Source organism: Xenopus laevis, chromosome 6L (genome assembly GCF_017654675.1).
Source record: "Xenopus laevis strain J_2021 chromosome 6L, Xenopus_laevis_v10.1, whole genome shotgun sequence".
Taxonomy (NCBI): Eukaryota; Metazoa; Chordata; class Amphibia; order Anura; family Pipidae; genus Xenopus; species Xenopus laevis.
Window position 1 is genome coordinate 99,829,292 of NC_054381.1, and position 18,290 is coordinate 99,847,581.

The 18,290-nt window shown below is 38.6% G+C and overlaps 1 pseudogene; it reads left to right on the top strand.

Moving 5' to 3' along the window:
• The window catches only part of LOC108718534, a 544,081-nt pseudogene that overhangs the window by 61,374 nt on the left and 464,417 nt on the right, over positions 1-18,290 (top strand).

The following is an 18,290-nucleotide window of genomic DNA, read 5'->3' on the forward strand; positions in this document are numbered from 1 at the left end:
GAAAAAATTATAACTGACCCATTTACACGTATATAGGATGTGTACATTGTGCAGAGCTACATACATGTACATACAGTATGTATGTAAAGTCAATTATATATTGAATCTAGATTATCTCACTGTCCTTTATGGGTACTGCTGCTACAAGCAGTCAATTTTCATGTGCTTTTCAGCTGGAGTAAAAGTGGTGCAGGTATAGGATTGTTATCCAGAAACCCGTTATCCAGAAATTTCGAAAAATTATTTCCTTTTTCTCTTCCTACCTTGTTCTTGAACTTAACTAAGAAATTATTAATCCCAATTAGAAACAAAACCATCTTATTGGGTTTATTTTATGTTTACATGATTTTCTAGTAGGTACGAAGATGCAAATTATGGAAAGACCAGTTATCCGGTAAACCCCAGGTCCCGAGCATTCTGGATAACAGGTCCCATACCTGTATGTGTGCCATCAGCATAAGTTACATGCACCTTTAAAATATTTGCTAAAGAGAAACCTGGGAGTGCACTTGACACTTTAGACTACACTTATAAGATGCAGAACTCATCACGGAAAGACTCACCGACTTTCTATTTATTCCTATGGGATTTTTAGAATCGTATTTATCAAATGGTGAACTCGATTGATAAATATCTAATCCATAGATCTTTTGTATTAAAAATATTATTTCCGTCATTATATACTTTTACCCATGGTCATACGTTTTAAGTCTCCTTCTCTGTAAGGTGCATCTAGAATCCAGCACATCAAATATTTGGAATATGTTTTTATCTATATTAAACGACTGTGCCATTTCATTACTGTTACTAATTAATATAAAATAATTTTCTCCTACTGATACGTGGCAAGGCAATTTAAATACATTTTTGGTGTGCACCCTATATATTTTTGCCAGTTTTATTTGTTCTGTGTATATTTATTTACTGTTTATGTTACAAAAGCATTCTTGTGATTCTTACTGTGGTGTGCCATAAGCAGTGCATTTCACTTATTCTAGCATAAGACACTGCAAGCTGCTCAAATTGTTTTGATCAAAGCCTCTATCCATGATGGTAGCAATCAAAACACCTCATGCCACATTTTTGTAAGTGGTATGGATGACTTTTATGAATTTCTTAAGGAAAAAAACCAAGATTTTGGCAGCGATAATCACAAATTGTTCCAAGCCTGCTTGCAGCATAAAAATAACGTATTACCGGTTTCTTGCTTTTGAGTATAGGTAAATGTAGGCAAACCTTGATTTCTTTGGGAAATTTACTTTTTTGGTTTGGTTTTCTTTAAGATAGAAATTTGGCAGGAAATCACCAAGATATTTATATTTTGCAGATATAGAGCAGTAGAACACCAAGCTGCAGTGGTGGCGAGTCTGTATTAAGCCATCTTGTACTGATGCACATATTTTGGTGTAATGCTATATTATTTGACATTTTCTATCATGAAATGTCAACATTTTGCTTGAGGGAAATGCACCTAAAGTATATGTAAAACGGTTTTCCTTTCATTACTGTTGCCGTGTCATTTCACACTTTTCTTGAATGATGTTTCTGTGGTAATCCATTCATTTATCAGATCTTGCATGAAGTAAGCCAATTCTGTTGACATTTATTGGGCATGACTTCAGTCCAAACAAACCAAGGAGACTATTTCCCATTTTATTGGCTGAAGATTTAAACCTAGCCTAGTCTAGCAGTCGCTTCAGCATACTGATGTTCACTTTGGATTGATCTTTATCCGTAGCACACCTGCTAAATAGTTTTAGGATAAGCAGTTTAAAAAACAGAGCTTTTTTGATATTTACAACATACTTTTTTTCTTGACTGGTTTATCTGCTAACTTCCAGAGATTAAGCATACAATATGTGTAGCTACTCTTTGAAGTACACATGAAATATGGTGTCTTTGTAATTAAATAATTCAGCAAATATGTCACTGAATTTTTCCAGTCTATCACCTGACAATCATTGAACAAGCACTAGCCAGATGACCTACATATAAGTGTATTAGGGGTTTCTTCAGGTTTTCCAGCAACTTAATAACTCTGTGTTCCCGCTAAACATTTCCTTCTTTTTTAAGGGCTCTTACACATGAGCGTTTTTACCCTGTGCTCCCCTGCGTTCCGTTTTTCGGCGTTCAGCCGCAGGGGAGCGCAGGAATAGACTCATTTAATTATTTCAAATGGGGCTGTACTCACACAGGCACATGTAGGCGCTGAACGCAGGTTGAGACGCAACATGCTGCATTTTTCCTGCGTTCGGCGCCTGTGTGTGTACAGCCCCATTTGAAATAATTAAATGCGTCTATTCCTGCGCTCCCCTGCGGCTGAACGCCGAAAAACGGAACGCAGTGGAGCACAGGTAAAAACGCTCATGTGTAAGAGCCCTTAAGCACAAATGTTAAGCACCCCTCAGTGACTCTAATCACTACTGCACCGGCCCTGGGTATTTATGAAGAGGCGGCGGAGCCCTGTTTTTCCTTCTTTGGGCTAGGTAGTCACGTGCATTAGCATGAAAAGCCAAATATCATTTTCACTTTTCTGTGCATTCATTGGCCTGGGGTCATTGAAGAATGAAGAACAATAGTAGTGCTTGCTCAGAAATACCCTGGGCCTGCGCAGGTTTATCCTCCCTGGATATTAGGTATCGGTCCTGGGTATTAAGTAAAGGGTTATAATCACTGGGGATGCCTAATATACTGTATATATCTAGGTATGCCACTGATAAGAGGTGGGCAAGCACTTTTACTTATGGTCAAAGTAGTGGTTCACCATATTTAGTTTGTTAGAGAGTGGCCATTTCTAAGCAACTTTTCAAATGGCCTTCTTTTTTATATAGCTTTTGAATTATTTGCCTTCTTCTGACTCTTTTCAGCTTTCATGTGGGGGGGGGCACTGACCCCATCTAAAAAACAAATTCTCTGTATGGCACCAAATATATTGTTATTACTACTTATTACTCATCTTTTTATTCAGGCCTGTCCTAGTCATATTCGGTCTCTTATTCAGAATAATTCATGGTTGCTAGGGTAATTTGGAAGAACTGCTGAATAAAAAGCCCAATAACTCAAACCCATAAAAAATAAAACTTAATTGCAAATTGTCTCAGAATTCCATCTCTCTACTAAAAGTTAATTCAACGGTGAACAACCCCTTTAAATGAAGGGAACATGTTATTGTTGCAAACAAACACTCAAACTGTAGTGGATCCTTAAAGGAAAATGAAACCCCCCTATATAGAAAAGCCCCCATTCATTACATTCCACTGGCCCCTTCCCTGCTGCCTTTTCTCATTGACTTTTACTTGAAAAAGTGTCCCTAGCAGTAACGCTGACCTATCCTTGCAGAGTAGCGCAGCAGAGCTCATGGCACCATCTTTGGTATTTTCAGATTTATTTGCTAAGAGACCACTGAAGCTTTTAGGCACATGAGTGTGTGGAGCTCTTTATTTTCTTTTTATTTTCTCTTCATATCCTTTAATAGTTCTAAATAGTCTATATTTTAACCATTAAAAATATAAATGGTGTATTAGCAATGTCGGACTTGCCCACCAGGATACCAGAAAAACTCCCGGTGGGCCCAGGTGTCAGTTGGCCCTCATGCTGCTAAATATTTGGCCTATTTCATGGCCATTTTCTATGAGAACAAAGAGGTTAAATAGATGGAATAATAGATTATAGTATGTAAAGAAAACAGAATAGGCAAATAGAGGTTGAGTGAGGAGAGTATGAATAATAGTACTGAGAGTGGACCCCTGGTCTAAGTTTTTTTTGGTGGGCCCCTGGTGTCCCAGTCCGACACTGTGTATTAGTGTGTTCCTTTGACCTATCGCATTCTCCTACAGTCAACAACTCAACTGTGCTTTTTAGCAGCCATGCAAATTACAGACCCATTTTGACATCAGCAAGTAAAAGCAGAGCAGCTTACAGGACGAATCTCTTGCTAGTAGATATGGATGGAATTTAACAGTTAATAATTGCATGGCATAAATGTGTTTGTTGCTACACATACACACAATATATATAATAGTAAGTATATGGTGGCATGTTTTGACATCACTTTTGAAGCATTACTTCGCAAAGAAGTCCTGACAAATTAAGGGAAAAAAATGTGGTTGTACAAACAAGAATACAGGGTTCTAAAAGTAAATGTATTTGTATAGATAAATGGATTTCCTTTTCACAGAAGAATGCATAACAGTTCAATAACTCTGCCAGATTAAAATCGAAATGAAAGTATACCAGGTACCGAATAACTAATCCGATTAACTGCAGTGTTCTTTGCAAGACCAGTGGATTAACCCAACCACAAATCAGACAGCAATAACCAGCCAAAAGCATGAGAAACATTGATACCTTTTGTTCACTGACCTGATAAAATACTCTGGAGCCTTTTGGAATCCATGTTGTTTGATGTTTAGACTTTAAAGGAGAATTAAAGCCTATACAAAATATGAAGAAATGACGCACATTATGTTTTAGGGTTCTCTACCATGCCAAGGCAACAGCAGCCCTTTAGCAGTATAGATCCATCCTTTCTGAATATGCCCCCAGTAGCTCTCCATCTTCTTTTCTGCTGATTCACTGCACATGCTCTGTGCTGCTGTCACTTACTGAGCTTAGGGACTGACTCAAAATATAAAATATATAAAGTGACAAAATAAGGCTGGCTAGTAATTCAGATTCACATCACATGGCAGCTCAGACATTACTGCAATTAACATGAGAATTTAATAAACAACCCATGTAGTATCAGCTTATATGAGAGATGAACTTTATTTTATGCTTGATGGTTTGCAACAACCACTAAGCTTAGCTTCTCAACAGCAGCCCATAGCACACTGAGCATGTGTGTCACTGACACTAACAAAATCCATGATTGGAATCTCCTGTGCTTAACTATGAAGTCCTTGATAACTACTGTTATAGGGCTACTGAAGTAAGTTCCATACTTATAATGCAACATTTCTAGCCATATCTGTTTTTAGGGCTTTGGTCCTCCTTGTTCTATATATGGCCAAAAATCTGAAAATCAGGCAGAAATCTATCTGGCGGGTTTGAAAAAAAAAAACACCATTGGGTGACGGACAGCATTGATTTATTGATATGGACCTCTCCTGTCAGGTCTGCATTGTTGAACTTGACCGATAAACCGTTCTTAAACGTGTTTGGAACACCACAAGTGCCGTTTTTACAGATTCAGATGCTGCAGTTGTCTTGCTCCTGGCTCCAACTTGAAAGCTACAGTAATGTAAAAAGTGGCTTCCACATAGCTTCCATGGCCACTGTGACAATATGCGTTGTTAAAGAAATAAAGGAAATAAAGATTCCAGCACAAAACTAACCACAGATTTATGATCTGTTATCTGGAATGAGATCTGGGATTTTCTTGAGAAGGGTTCTCTGTAGTTTGGATCACCATGTCTTAAAGGAGTTGTTCATCTTTTAAATTGACTTTTACTGGGCTATAGAATGGTTCATTCTAAGCAACTTTTAAATTGGTCTTTATTTTTTCTTTCTATAATCTGTTGCCTTCTTCAGACTCTTTCCAGCTTTCAAATGGGTGGGGGTCACTGAACAAATCTAAAATCAAATGATCTGTAAGGCTACAAATTTGTTGTTATTCCTACTTTCTATTACTTATCTTTCTATTCAGACCCTCTCCTATTCATATTCCAGTCTCTTATTCAAATCAGTGCATGGTTGCTTTGGTAATTTAGACCCTAGCGACCAGATTGCTGAAAATACAAACTGGAGAGCTGCTAGATAAAAAGCTAAATAACTCAAAAACACATAAAAAATGAAAACCAACTGCAAATTCTCGAAATCATGCTTAAAGTTAATTTTAAGTTAAACAGCCCCTTTAAACATTTTAAAATGAACCTTACCTATACATCATACTCTCTATATCATGTTAAAAGTTGATTTAAAGTTAAACAGCCCCTTTAAATATTTTAAAATGAACCATACCTGTATTTCTTTTTCAAATCTAAATTATTGCTTACTTTCAGGCAAAAAGAGCATGTTGTGATTACTATGTCCTTTAAACTGTTACTTTTGTTTTGTGCATATGACTAATCTGAAGACCTTTTTGATGGTATATATATTTTTAAAAACTTGGCGTTTTTACTTACGTCTTTGTAAGCATTTTCTGTCTATTGGCTTTTTCATTAAATGTAATTGCTTCTCCTTTTTTAAATCCATTGTTGTATGGTAACATCTGTGCAGCATACTGGCCCATGAGATCTTTAACAAAGCTCTCCTTTAGCAGCAACACAATTAAATAACTTCTTTCCTCCCTCTTAAAATCTATAACCCAACAACATGCTGTTTGTCTATTAGAAAATGGAAAGTTATTAAAGCCCTCAGACATTTGAGCTATTGTGCAGAGTACAAGTGCTCAAATGAAGTGCCAAGCTCTTCTGCGGTCTGATACGGTCAAGATTGTGTCCAGCTGCTGAGATTTTGGAAAAGTGGAGCAAACTGTGCATGGTGCATTAGTGCCAATATAATAGATAAGAACACACAGTTCCAGACAGTATCTTTTATCTTCCTCACAATAGATGAGAGAGAGGAGAACTAGCTGAGAAACACACACCTGATCATCTAGGAAAGTGCAATTTCAAGTATTAGGAATTTCTTTTTTTCATCAAATTTTTTTTTTTCTGTTGCCTATTTTCATTGCTACGGAGAAATACATAAATAAACTGTTTCAGTAAGCAAAAGTTAATAAACCGATAATTCTACAGTATAACTATAGTTGGCAAAACTATGAAGTACAGGTATGGGATCCATTATCCGGAAACCCGGCCGTCCGTTGGGTGCAAACTATAACAAAATCATTACAGAAAATATGTTGACATGAGCTCATTGAGTTAGGTAAGAGCACAAAAACTATCTGAGCTGACATAAATAAATACAAAAATAAAATTTTTTTTATGAATAGCCAATTCCATAGATAGTCTGTCTATGCTGAAAGTGCCTGATTCCCCAACCTCTGCACACACAGATTCTGTGCACGGTATACATTTTTTTTTATGTTTAGTTCTGGTAGTTAATGTAGTGTTTATGCTATATAAGCCAAACTGAATGAGTTTGTTTCCAAGGGGGAGTATATTTTCATTTTAAAGACCATGCTCTGCATAAAATGGAACACAGGACCCCTGGTAATTTAGTAGGGATGCACCGAATCTACTATTTCGGATTCCGCCGAACCCCCGAATACTTCGCAAAAGATTCGGCCGAATACCGAATCGAATCCAAATCCTAATTTGCATATGCAAATTAGGGAAGGGAAGGGGAAAACATGTTTTACTTCCTTGTTTTGTGACAAAAAGTCACGCAATTTGCCTCCCCGTCCCTAATTTGCATATGCAAATTAGGGTTCGGCCAGGCAGAAGGATTCGGCCGAATCCTGCTGAAAAAAGCCGAATCCCGAACCGAATCCTGGATTTGGTACATCCCTATAATTTTTATGGTATAGTTTTCAAACTGCTTTCTGGCAGGCTGTTGTTTCCTCCTACTCAATGTAACTGAAGGAGTGGCAGTGGGACAAAAGGATTTTTACTACTGAGTGCTGTTCCTTCCCATTGTTCTGCTGATGGGCTGCTGGGGGGGGGGAGGTTATCACTCAAATTTGCAGTTCAGCAGTAGTGACTGAATCCGATCAAGTCACATGACTGTGGGGAACCTGACAATATGTCTACCCCCATGTCAGATTTCAAAATTAAATCTAAAAAATCTGTTTGCTCTTTTGAAAAATGGATTTTCAGTTCAGTCAGCACTATTAACTGGTGTGTTTTGAAAAAAACACGATTCCCCATAACAGTATCTCTGTGGCTCTGTCGCGAACAGACTGGTGAATTTCGGCAAAGAAACACGAAACTCTGCAATTCTTGGCAAAAAAAATGGCCTATGTATAAATTGAAGCTTTCTGGATAAAGGTTCCTATATCTGTAATAAGGTTGACACCTGGCCGGTAAAAATGATGGTTGATACCAATGTTATTAATAGGGGGAAAAGATAAATATATAGGAAGGCCGGTATTTTTTTCCAGAAAAGGTGGCAATCCTAACTGTGCAAATGTTGATTTCCTATCTGTGCAGTCTTTTCTATAACTTTTAACTAGAGGAAATAAATAACTGGGCGAGGAAAGAAATAAAGATGGTAGCAAAATCACTCCATTGTATTTCCAGTCTTGAACAGAAGGCGTGAGACAGGTGGTTCCTGCTTCACCCAGTATTTCCAAGTTCCTGCTGATGGACAGTAACAGATCATGCTTAATTAAATGTCCACATACTCCTTGCAGAATGTTCTTTTCTTTTGTTCCAGACTGGCATACTGTTAAGCCTGCTTAAATGACAACTGGAAGTAAAATGCAATCATTGTGATCCTCTGCCAGTTCTATTAAATCTTCGACTGCAATATGAGTGGCTATTTACCAAAGACAGAACATAAATGCATTTTCTATTGTATTGCCTCTGCCTCACCTCTAATTCAAATTCACTATGGCTTTCTTATTCAAATCTATTGTAAACTTTGCAGGCCAGTAAAAATGAAATTCAGAACCTGAAAACCTTTTCTTCAGGAAGCCGAACAAATTCAGGAATAGCTCTTAGGGCTAGTCCACACGGGGAGATAGCGACGCGTTTGCGTTCGCGGCGACAAAGCGCCGCGACCGGCGCAGGCGACAGTTTTGTATGGGCGCCTATGTAAAAACGCCTGTGCTAACCACACGAGGCGATGCGCTTTTCAACAGTCGCCTGAAAATGCCTCGCCAGGCTTTTTCAGGCGACTGTTGAAAAGCGCATCGCCTCGTGTGGTTAGCACAGGCGTTTTTACATAGGCGCCCATACAAAACTGTCGCGGCGACTGTCGCAGCGCTTTGTCGCCGCGACCGCAAACGCGTCGCTATCTCCCCGTGTGGACTAGCCCTTATAGTTTATATTCAGATCTACATGGTTCTAGATTTTAACTTATGAAGATACAGAGAAATAAGCAGCATTAGGCGATGGAGGAAAATAATAAATAAATGCTGATGTTTTATAACAGATCAGTGTTCTCTCCCATAAATCTTTGCAATTTGGCCCTAACATACACATCTTATTATAACTTCAATTACACGTGACTTCTTATTTACTACACCTGCTTACAAAAGACGTTTGTAGAGTTAATTTTCCATTATTGAGTCATTATAAAAACACTTGATAAGGCACTCAGACTGAAAAAATTTGATGAACAAAAGAAAGGAAAAAAATATTTTCTAAAAAAAATCCTAAGTAAATTTCCACTTGGAAAATATGTGCTGCTTCGTCCTTACACAGTCACCTACCGAGGAGACTTTGGAAAAAGTCACATATATAAACACATATAAAAGTTTCACATATGTTTTTCCATCAGCAGCACTTCTTTTATTGTATTGGCAGTTATTTTTGGTCTGGCCTCCCTAGGGTGGCCCTCAGCAGTGGGGATGCCAGCACAAATACTAATGTGTGTGTTTTACTATACCTTTGTAAAGCAATCATTTCTTGTAAAACTGAAATAATTTTCATTAATAATACTATTGCTATTCTTGGGAGTCCAGGTTTACGGTCAGGTAGTAAAGTTAAGCTCCCCATACAAGAGCAGATATTCTTATTCTGTCGGCAGTGTATGGGGCCCACCAAAGCGCTTTCCTAATTCGAAATTTAGCTGAAAGTCGTGCAGATGTTGATGGGGCGGGTTTAAAAATCCTGCTGGATCAAGGACCGGGGCTGATCATGAGATACAATAATTTTTTCCCATGCACCAATCCCCAGTGCTCCCAACCTGATGATGAAAATTTGTGCATGTGCACGAATGAAGGGGAGGGGGCAGCGGTGACTAATGGCAGCAGGCCTATGGGTGCCCTCTATGTAAACCCAGCCCTGGGCCCAATGGCTCACAAGTGGATCAGCCCGATATTGCCCAACTCAAAGTGGGCTTATTGGGGAGATATCTGCTCATTTGGCAATGTCGCCAAACAAGCGGATCTCCCTATGTATTACCAACTTTAGATTTCAGTGTGAACTTTTTCTTGCTGTTCTGTTATCTGCGGGAAGGAAAGAAGAGCTGCAGCAGATGAACCATACACTGGCAGATATGGACACATTTTCAAAACTTCCCGATCAACGAACTGAACTGAAGTCATAGCATTTCTGTGTATGTTTGTCAGATTTAAATCCAGTGTCATCTGATTTCTCTCTTTTTAATTAAATATAGAGCTGCCTGTGCAAGTAGTGCAAGTTGGACTAGTCTAGTTTTCCTCTGTTCACCTCCACACAGGAGCTAGTTACCCACATGTGCACCATTTAGAAAGGGATACAGAAAAACTGGTACACTCTGCATTGTTTGATCAGTTTGCAGAGACAGAAAAGAGCCGTTTGAGTGAGCCAGGCACACAACTGTGATTAATGGACCTGCTGCATAATAATTGCAAATGGTCAATACTGACAACAGTTCAGAGTGGTTCAAGGGAGCCTTTCCTAACCATTTCTAGCAGTGAATACATATTTCATTTTGGACTGCTGAGCTTTAATGTAGTTTTGTTTTGGAGATTAATGATTTACTTAACTGTCTTGGCTTGCTGCTGCAAAATTGCCATTATTTCCCCCTTTTTGTTGAAATAATTCCTTCCACATCGCAAAAGACAGTAGTGCCTTTGCAATGTTTTTTTCTACTTGTTAATATATTTAAAGAAATATCCTGCCAACTGCATCCATTCTACTAGTGTGATTGTGGGGACTAATTCAGTTTCTGTTACACTGACAATAGAACTTTAAAAGGAATTCAATCCTTTTACAAATAGAAACGGCTAAACTTAAACTGGCTGCTAGTAAAGGATATCATTTAATGTGCCCATGGAAGGTTCAGTCTGTTGATGCACCCTGAGGTAGAAAGCTAAAACTGTTGTTGCCGTGAAGGGTTAAGTGTCCATAAAAGCAGGGTGGGTCAGATGTTCGACAGCTGCTCTATGCTGTAAATAATTACAGGCCCAGGCAGAAAACATAACAGAAGTTTGTAGCATCTGGCTCACCTGCTGGCCTTCTAACAGCTACATCCGGGCGCTTTGCACTAACTCCAACTGATTGCAAACTGGAGGCTCGTGTTTGTGTAAGCAGCAAATACAGGTATTACTTGTTGGAACAGGCAGATTCTCCCTCTGTCTGCCTTAACTCAATATGCTTATCTGCTTCTTGCAGGTTATGTGAAATCACTGCAAAACAGATGGTTTAACCTGGGTGACTCACTTGTGCGAGTCCTTAAACTTGAAGTGTTTCTTCCTGACTTCATTGCCAGGTGCTTAAACTAAAGAAGTATATAGCAGAATATGTTGTATAATAGCTAGATAGCAAGGCACATCCAGTGATAACCTTACAAATACATTGAAAAAAACTGTTAAAGGAACAGTTCAGGGTAAAAATAAAAACTGGGTAAATAGTCTGCGTAAAATAAAAAAAAATTCTAATATAGTTAGTTAGGCAAAAATGTAATGTATAAAGGCCGGAGTGACTGGATGTCTAACAGAACAAAACACAACTTCCTGCTTTTCAGCTCTCTAACTCTGAGTTAGTCAGCAACTTGAAGGGGGCCCACATGGGACATAACTGTTCAGTGAGTTTGCAATTGATCCTCAGCATTCAGCTCAGATTTAAAATCAACAGTTATGACTAGGGATGCACCAAATCCACTATTTTGGATTTGGCCGAACCCCTGAATCGGCCAAATACTGAACCGAATTGGAATGTGTGGGAAGGGGCAGCCATTTTTTACTTCCTTGTTTTGTGACAAAAAGTCATGCAATTTACATCCCCACCTAGGGTTGCCACCTTTTGAAACGGTGGAGACTGGGCAGGGGGGTGGGGTTGTGACATCAGGGGACGGTCCATGACATAGATGGGAGTGTCCGTGCTATCAGGGGGCAGGGCTATGACACGGCGATCAGTTATTGGCCAAGCACTGTGTCAATTAAGGGAATCCTGACAGGTTTGCTGGGTGGCAACCCTATCCCCCCTAATTTGCATATGCAAATTAGGATTTGGTTTGGCCAGGCAGAAGGATTCGGTGCATCCCTAGTTATGACCGTTGTGGACCCATCAAGTCACTGATTGGTTATTGCCTTGTAACCAATCAGTGGAAACCAAGAGAGCTGAAAAGCAGGAAGTAGTGTCCTGGCTATTATGTTAGACATCCAGTCACTCCAGCCTTTATAGATGACATTTTTGACAAATTTTTGGTTTAATTTTGCACAGCCTATCTATTTACCCAGTTTTTATTTTTACACTGAACAAATCCTTTAGAAAGTGACAGAACCAAACAACTGTGCTTTGTGGCCTGGCTGAGCAGAACTTTTAATAATTAATTGTGTTAGTTTTAGGTTTGTGCCCTCTGTCATACCTTTAATTGTTGTCATTCATTTCTATTGAGCCAGCAAGTCATGCAGCACTTTATAATTATTTAGAAGAAGTAGTAGTAGTTGTCAGTGCATGACTAAATTTGAGTTGACTGGATCATAGCCAGGTGGAGTTCACAATAGTTAGGACTAGGCCCGGATTTGTGGGCAGGACACAAAGACCCGGACCTGTAGTGGCAAATTGCTGGTTACGACATGCTGGCCACAGCTGACTGAACTGGAAACTGGGCACGAGATTTTGACAATCATTTGAATCTCCTTCCTACCCTGTTCCCAGCGATTGGGAAATTTATGAAATTACAGTTAAATAGTCAGATTAAAAACATCTTAATGACTGCATTTTTAAGGGAGTTACTGGTGAAAAAAAAAAAACCCCACATAACTTTTATATTGCCATTCTGACAGGTTTGCAAGTTCTGACAGGATTGCATGATCACACCCCCCCCCCCCCGCATGTGAATGAGTGAGTGCTCTAGGCATTGGGCTGCGTCATGTCATGTACACAGAGGCCCAAACAGCCGTGCACAGGCCCAATAAAATATGATGTCTATGGCATCATACAACAGCCCTTCTTACATTTGCCGGAATCTACAGATTGTCAGTCTGGGCCTCCTCGCCAGTCTCCTCCTCTCTGTAATTTGCATCCATATTAAACATAAAACCCTAAACCCTCCCAAAGGAGCAAGCTACAGAAGTGGTTTATGCTGGTGGGCTGTTATTATTTGTTGGGTTCAGTTTAGCATACTGAAGAGGATCTGTTTTGCTGTATATAAGGTGTTAATTTCTAGAAACCTAGAGCAACCAATGAGCAGGGTCAGCTGTTTACACACAAACTGTTTCTATGTGTTACTAGATGTGGCCTAATTTAGGACATTTTAATTACATTACCCTGTTTGTACCTTCCTAAGTTCCAGCAGGCATGGGCTCTATTATACAGAAAGCTGGGAATTATGGTATTGATCATTCCATTAGTATCCCCTTTATAACACGGTTTCAGGCACCGCTACAGACGTGATAAAAAATTCTAATGAATCACCCAGTTTTGGTCCCCACGTCTGGGTGTGTGTGATCAGAAAAAAAGGCTGTGATAGGCTATGGTTGGGGGATAATGGGACGTGGTTAAACACACCCAAGGCAAATCCATGCAAATTGCCATGTATTTTGCAGAGTATTCAATTAGGCAATAAAAAGGCAATGACTTGTTGCCTAAAGATTAATAGGTTATCAATACAATAACTGCAGGTGCTTAAACACTTGCTTTTCGATTAAAAGTTGGTTTCCAGATATTAACAAATATTTAGCTGTTCTCAGGAATCTGGCCATGTGCAGAGCGTGTTTGTGCCAGTTATCCAATAAGGAATCTCTAGAGGGAATTTCCCAGTCTCAACCAAACTGCCGCCTTTGCGCTTATCAACATTGCCTGCAGCCACATCACAATGCAGCCGTTGCTGGTGACTATTTAAAACCGGAGAGTAGAACTGCTCGCAGCACTCCACCACTTACTGTTAAGCCCATGCCATTTTAAAGTATTTCCAGCAGTTTCTTGTAGAAACCTGTGCAGCACAGTTTCTTGTTTATAGTGTAATCTAATAAACAGTGAACGCACAATGAGGCTGGCACAGCTTGTCAAGCCCTCTTCCCTGTGTCTGTGATCTAGATCTGAATTGTCTCGAAAGGGTTTGTGTGCAGTGTGAGGGCCAATTCTGTGTTTATGTTAGCAACATGAGGCCCATTTTGCATTTTAATTAGTGGTGAATTAAACAATTGTAAACATGTGGATTATTACTTTGCCAATGCTCAAAACCAGTTGTGCTGAAGTAAAGCCTCATTTTCCAGCTTGTTGGCATCACCAGTGCCTCATCAGTTAGAAGGGGTCTTGTATAAAAGAAAGTAGTTTGAGTTGACCTTGACCGTGTGTAATACAACAGGAGTGCCCATCTTTTATCCTTTTAACCAGCAGTCATGACCAGCATTTAAGGATTCTATACAAAGTCGGGAGTCCATATTATTATCAAACCAAGCCCACGGGACTCGCCCAAGTTCAAAAGGGCCATCAACTATAGAAAAATGTATATCAAAAAATGATATAAGTCCCAAAGCTTTCTTCAAGTAAAAAATATTAATTTATTGAAGTACATTTTAAAAGAATTATAGCTGGTACATACTACCCCCCATATCCCACCTTACGCGTTTCGCACCCTCCGGCGCTTAGTCATAGGTGTGACACACCTATGACTAAGCGTCGGAGGGAGCGAAACGCGTAAGGTGGGATATGGGGGGTAGTATGTGACTAAGCGCCGGAGGGAGCGAAACGCGTAAGGTGGGATATGGGGGGTAGTATGTACCAGCTATAATTCTTTTAAAATGTACTTCAATAAATTAATATTTTTTACTTGAAGAAAGCTTTGGGACTTATATCATTTTTTGATATAAATTTTTCTACAGCATTTAAGGATGTTCTGCTACTGAATATGACACCACACTGAAAGAAGTGTTTTTCCAAGTTTCGCCATAAAAAATAACGCATTTCGGCAAATTTTCATCCTGTTTTGCATGCAACACTTTTGAGTTGGGGCTAATGTGGGTGCCCTGCACCTACATTTCTATACAGATTAAACTGACAGTGAGCAAATTCTGTAATTATAAAGCTGCTTTCACCTGTTTTTATTCTACAGGTATGGAATCCATTATCCGGAAACCAGTTATACAGAGAGCTCAGAATAATGGGAAGGCCGTCTCCCATAGACTCAATTGTATCCAAATAATCCACATTTTTAAAAATGATTTTCTTTTTCTCTGTAATAATAAAACTGTACCTTGTACTTGATCCAAACTAAGATATAATTAATCTTTATTGGAAGCAAAACCAACTTATTGGGTTTATTTAACGATTACATGATTTTTAATAGACCTTAAGTATGAAGATGGAAATTATGGAAAAATCCTCTGGAAAACCCCACATCCCAAGCATTCTGGTTAACAGGACCCATACCTGTATAAGTTATATAATGTGTATTTGCTTTATGTGAAATGCACTGTGTTTATTTCATTTTAAATCATAAGATAAAATATAAGAATTAAGTTATATGAATAACTGCTATGACTGACATCCTTCTCCTTATAACTAGTACTTGTTGAATTCATCTGTTATGAGTGCCTGTGCCACATGACTTACTCAATTGTGTGTATTATATAAAGTCATATACCTTCTGTTGTAAGTGTATACCGGGATATTAGAAGTCACCTAAGAACTCCATGGCCTGTATGTTCTTCATGAGCACAAACACTCAGCCAAGTGCTTTTACAGTATATGAATGAAATGCTTTTAAATGCTTTTATTTTACAGTAGGGGGAAGATTATTCCATGTATAAATGGCAAAGATCATTTGCTCCTCCATGAAAGTGTTTGTTTGCCCTCTGTATAAACAAACCCCTCTCTAAAAAATCGAATCTTCAAAGGAGACATTTTGTGTAAAAAATAAGAATGTACCAGTGCATTATACTCTTTTTGATATAGAATTCTGCTTTAAAAAGTAGTGTTTCAGGCTGATTTATTGAATATTTCTTCAAAAAACACTAATAATCCCTCCCTTCCACTTCCTGCTCCCTGAATTCCCAGGCTCCCTGTACTCTAGGACAGGAACCAATCCGCAGCTAGCAGGACCTGATAGAGAACTAAAGCCTGTCTGTGCTTGTCACTGCAGGGCTGTGATTGGCTGTCCCCCCTCCTACTGTGCTTCTGGCAGGGACCGTTAGGACACGCCCACCCCTCATTTGAAACACAGACAGGGACCAGAGAACATATATAGGGAGCTCCAATAAAGAGACTATTTTTAAAGATATTAATTGTTAGCAAAAGCAACACCATATATTACTTATAATTGCCTACAAAATTACCGTAGGTTTTTTTCATTTATCCTATGTCTCTTTTCAACTTGCTCCAGATCTTACTGAAAAGTGTGTCCTAATTGTCCTTATGCAGCCTAGTGACAAGCTCTAAAGCTGTTTATTAAGATCAGTCCTTTTTCCTACCACACATGCAGTTATCATCTTCTGACAGTCTTCAAATTAAAATCCAATTTGCTGTAACGGATGCCCATATAAAAAGCAATGGAAGGCCTTTGTATGTAATGTAATGGTTTAAATCCACCTTTTTGGTTTTGCTGCTGTAGTGCTTACTGAGTGCTCCCTTAATCTACCATATGTTCTCTGTACAGCAAACTACCACTTTTTACTCTATAGTAAAGTAATAAACTACCAAGGTGGGCAGATAAACAACACAATATGGTACATGACAAAAATATTCACCCCGACCCCACACATGTCTCCACTTCTGCTTGTGCGGTCTGACCAATTGGTCCGTTAGCTAATCAGTGCTTTGTTACTATGTCTGGATCACATTAATATCTAATGGCTGATGGGTAATGAGTAATCACTTGAATATCCTATCCCACTGGGTGTCATGCTTCCAACTTAAAAGGGAAACCCTAATTAGGGTTTATTGTAGTTTTCTAAAATGTTTGATAAATTGCATTGGGCATAAGTTATACTGGTCAGGTCTACTAACTCTGTGTGTGTGTGTGTGTATATATATATATATATATATATATATATATATATATATATATATATATATATATATATATATATATATATATATATATATATATATATATATATATATATATATATATATATATATATATATGTCAGGTGATCCCACTGGTGTCTAATAAAAGGGCAGCCAAGTTTGGGAGTTTTACTTTGAAAGCAGCTAGTAAGTTGCAGGTAAAACTTAGTCCCTTTGTAAAATGTATAATCAAGCAATTGAATTCTTAATGAATCAGATAAAATTAAGCGTAGGACTGGCCAGATATGGGATGACTTTGACGTAGTTGGCCAGCTTAAGGGCTCTTACACATGAGCGTTTTTACCTGCGCTCCCCTGCGTTCCGTTTTTCGGCGTTCAGCCGCAGGGGAGCGCAGGAATAGACGCATTTAATTATTTCAAATGGGGCTGTACTCACACAGACGCATGTAGGCGCCGAACGCAGGTTGAGACGCAACATGCTGCATTTTTCCTGCGTTCGGCGCCTCCATGCGCCTGTGTGAGTACAGCCCCATTTGAAATAATTAAATGCGTCTATTTCTGCGCTCCCCTGCGGCTGAACGCCGAAAAACGGAACGCAGGGGAGCGCAGGTAAAAATGCTCATGTGTAAGAGCCCTAAATATATTGCAATATATGGACAAACAATCCCTGTGTTGTTTAAAGGGTAAGGCATTTTTTAGTAGCAGTATGCACAAAATGTCTCTGTCTTAAATATATTGATAATGGGTTGAGTGCAGAGGACCTTATTGTAGTTGTATAAAAACACTCAGCCTTAGGCCTCGTGTTTTAATATGGTCATGAAATGCCTCGGTAACTTATAATATCCTTATGTTTTACAAGAGGGGGTACTTTATTCAATATATATATATATATATATATATATATATATATATATATATATATATATATATATATATATATATATATATATATATATATATATATATATATATATATATGAGAAATGGAGTGGCCACACAATCTTTGCAAATATTCAACACTTCGCGCAACGCTTCGGGCAAGCTATTTGCGAAACGTCGCTTTACTGATGTGTTAAATATACACTTTTTGCAAAGATTGTGTGCCGCTCCATTTCTTTTTTCTGCATATTGAGCACCACACACACACACACATACACACACAAATTATCTAGAAGATCATTTAAATGGTAATTAAACCCAAATAGGCTGGTGTTACTATTGATTATATCTTAGTTTGGATGAATCAAGTACCAGGTACTCTTTTATAATAATCTTTTTT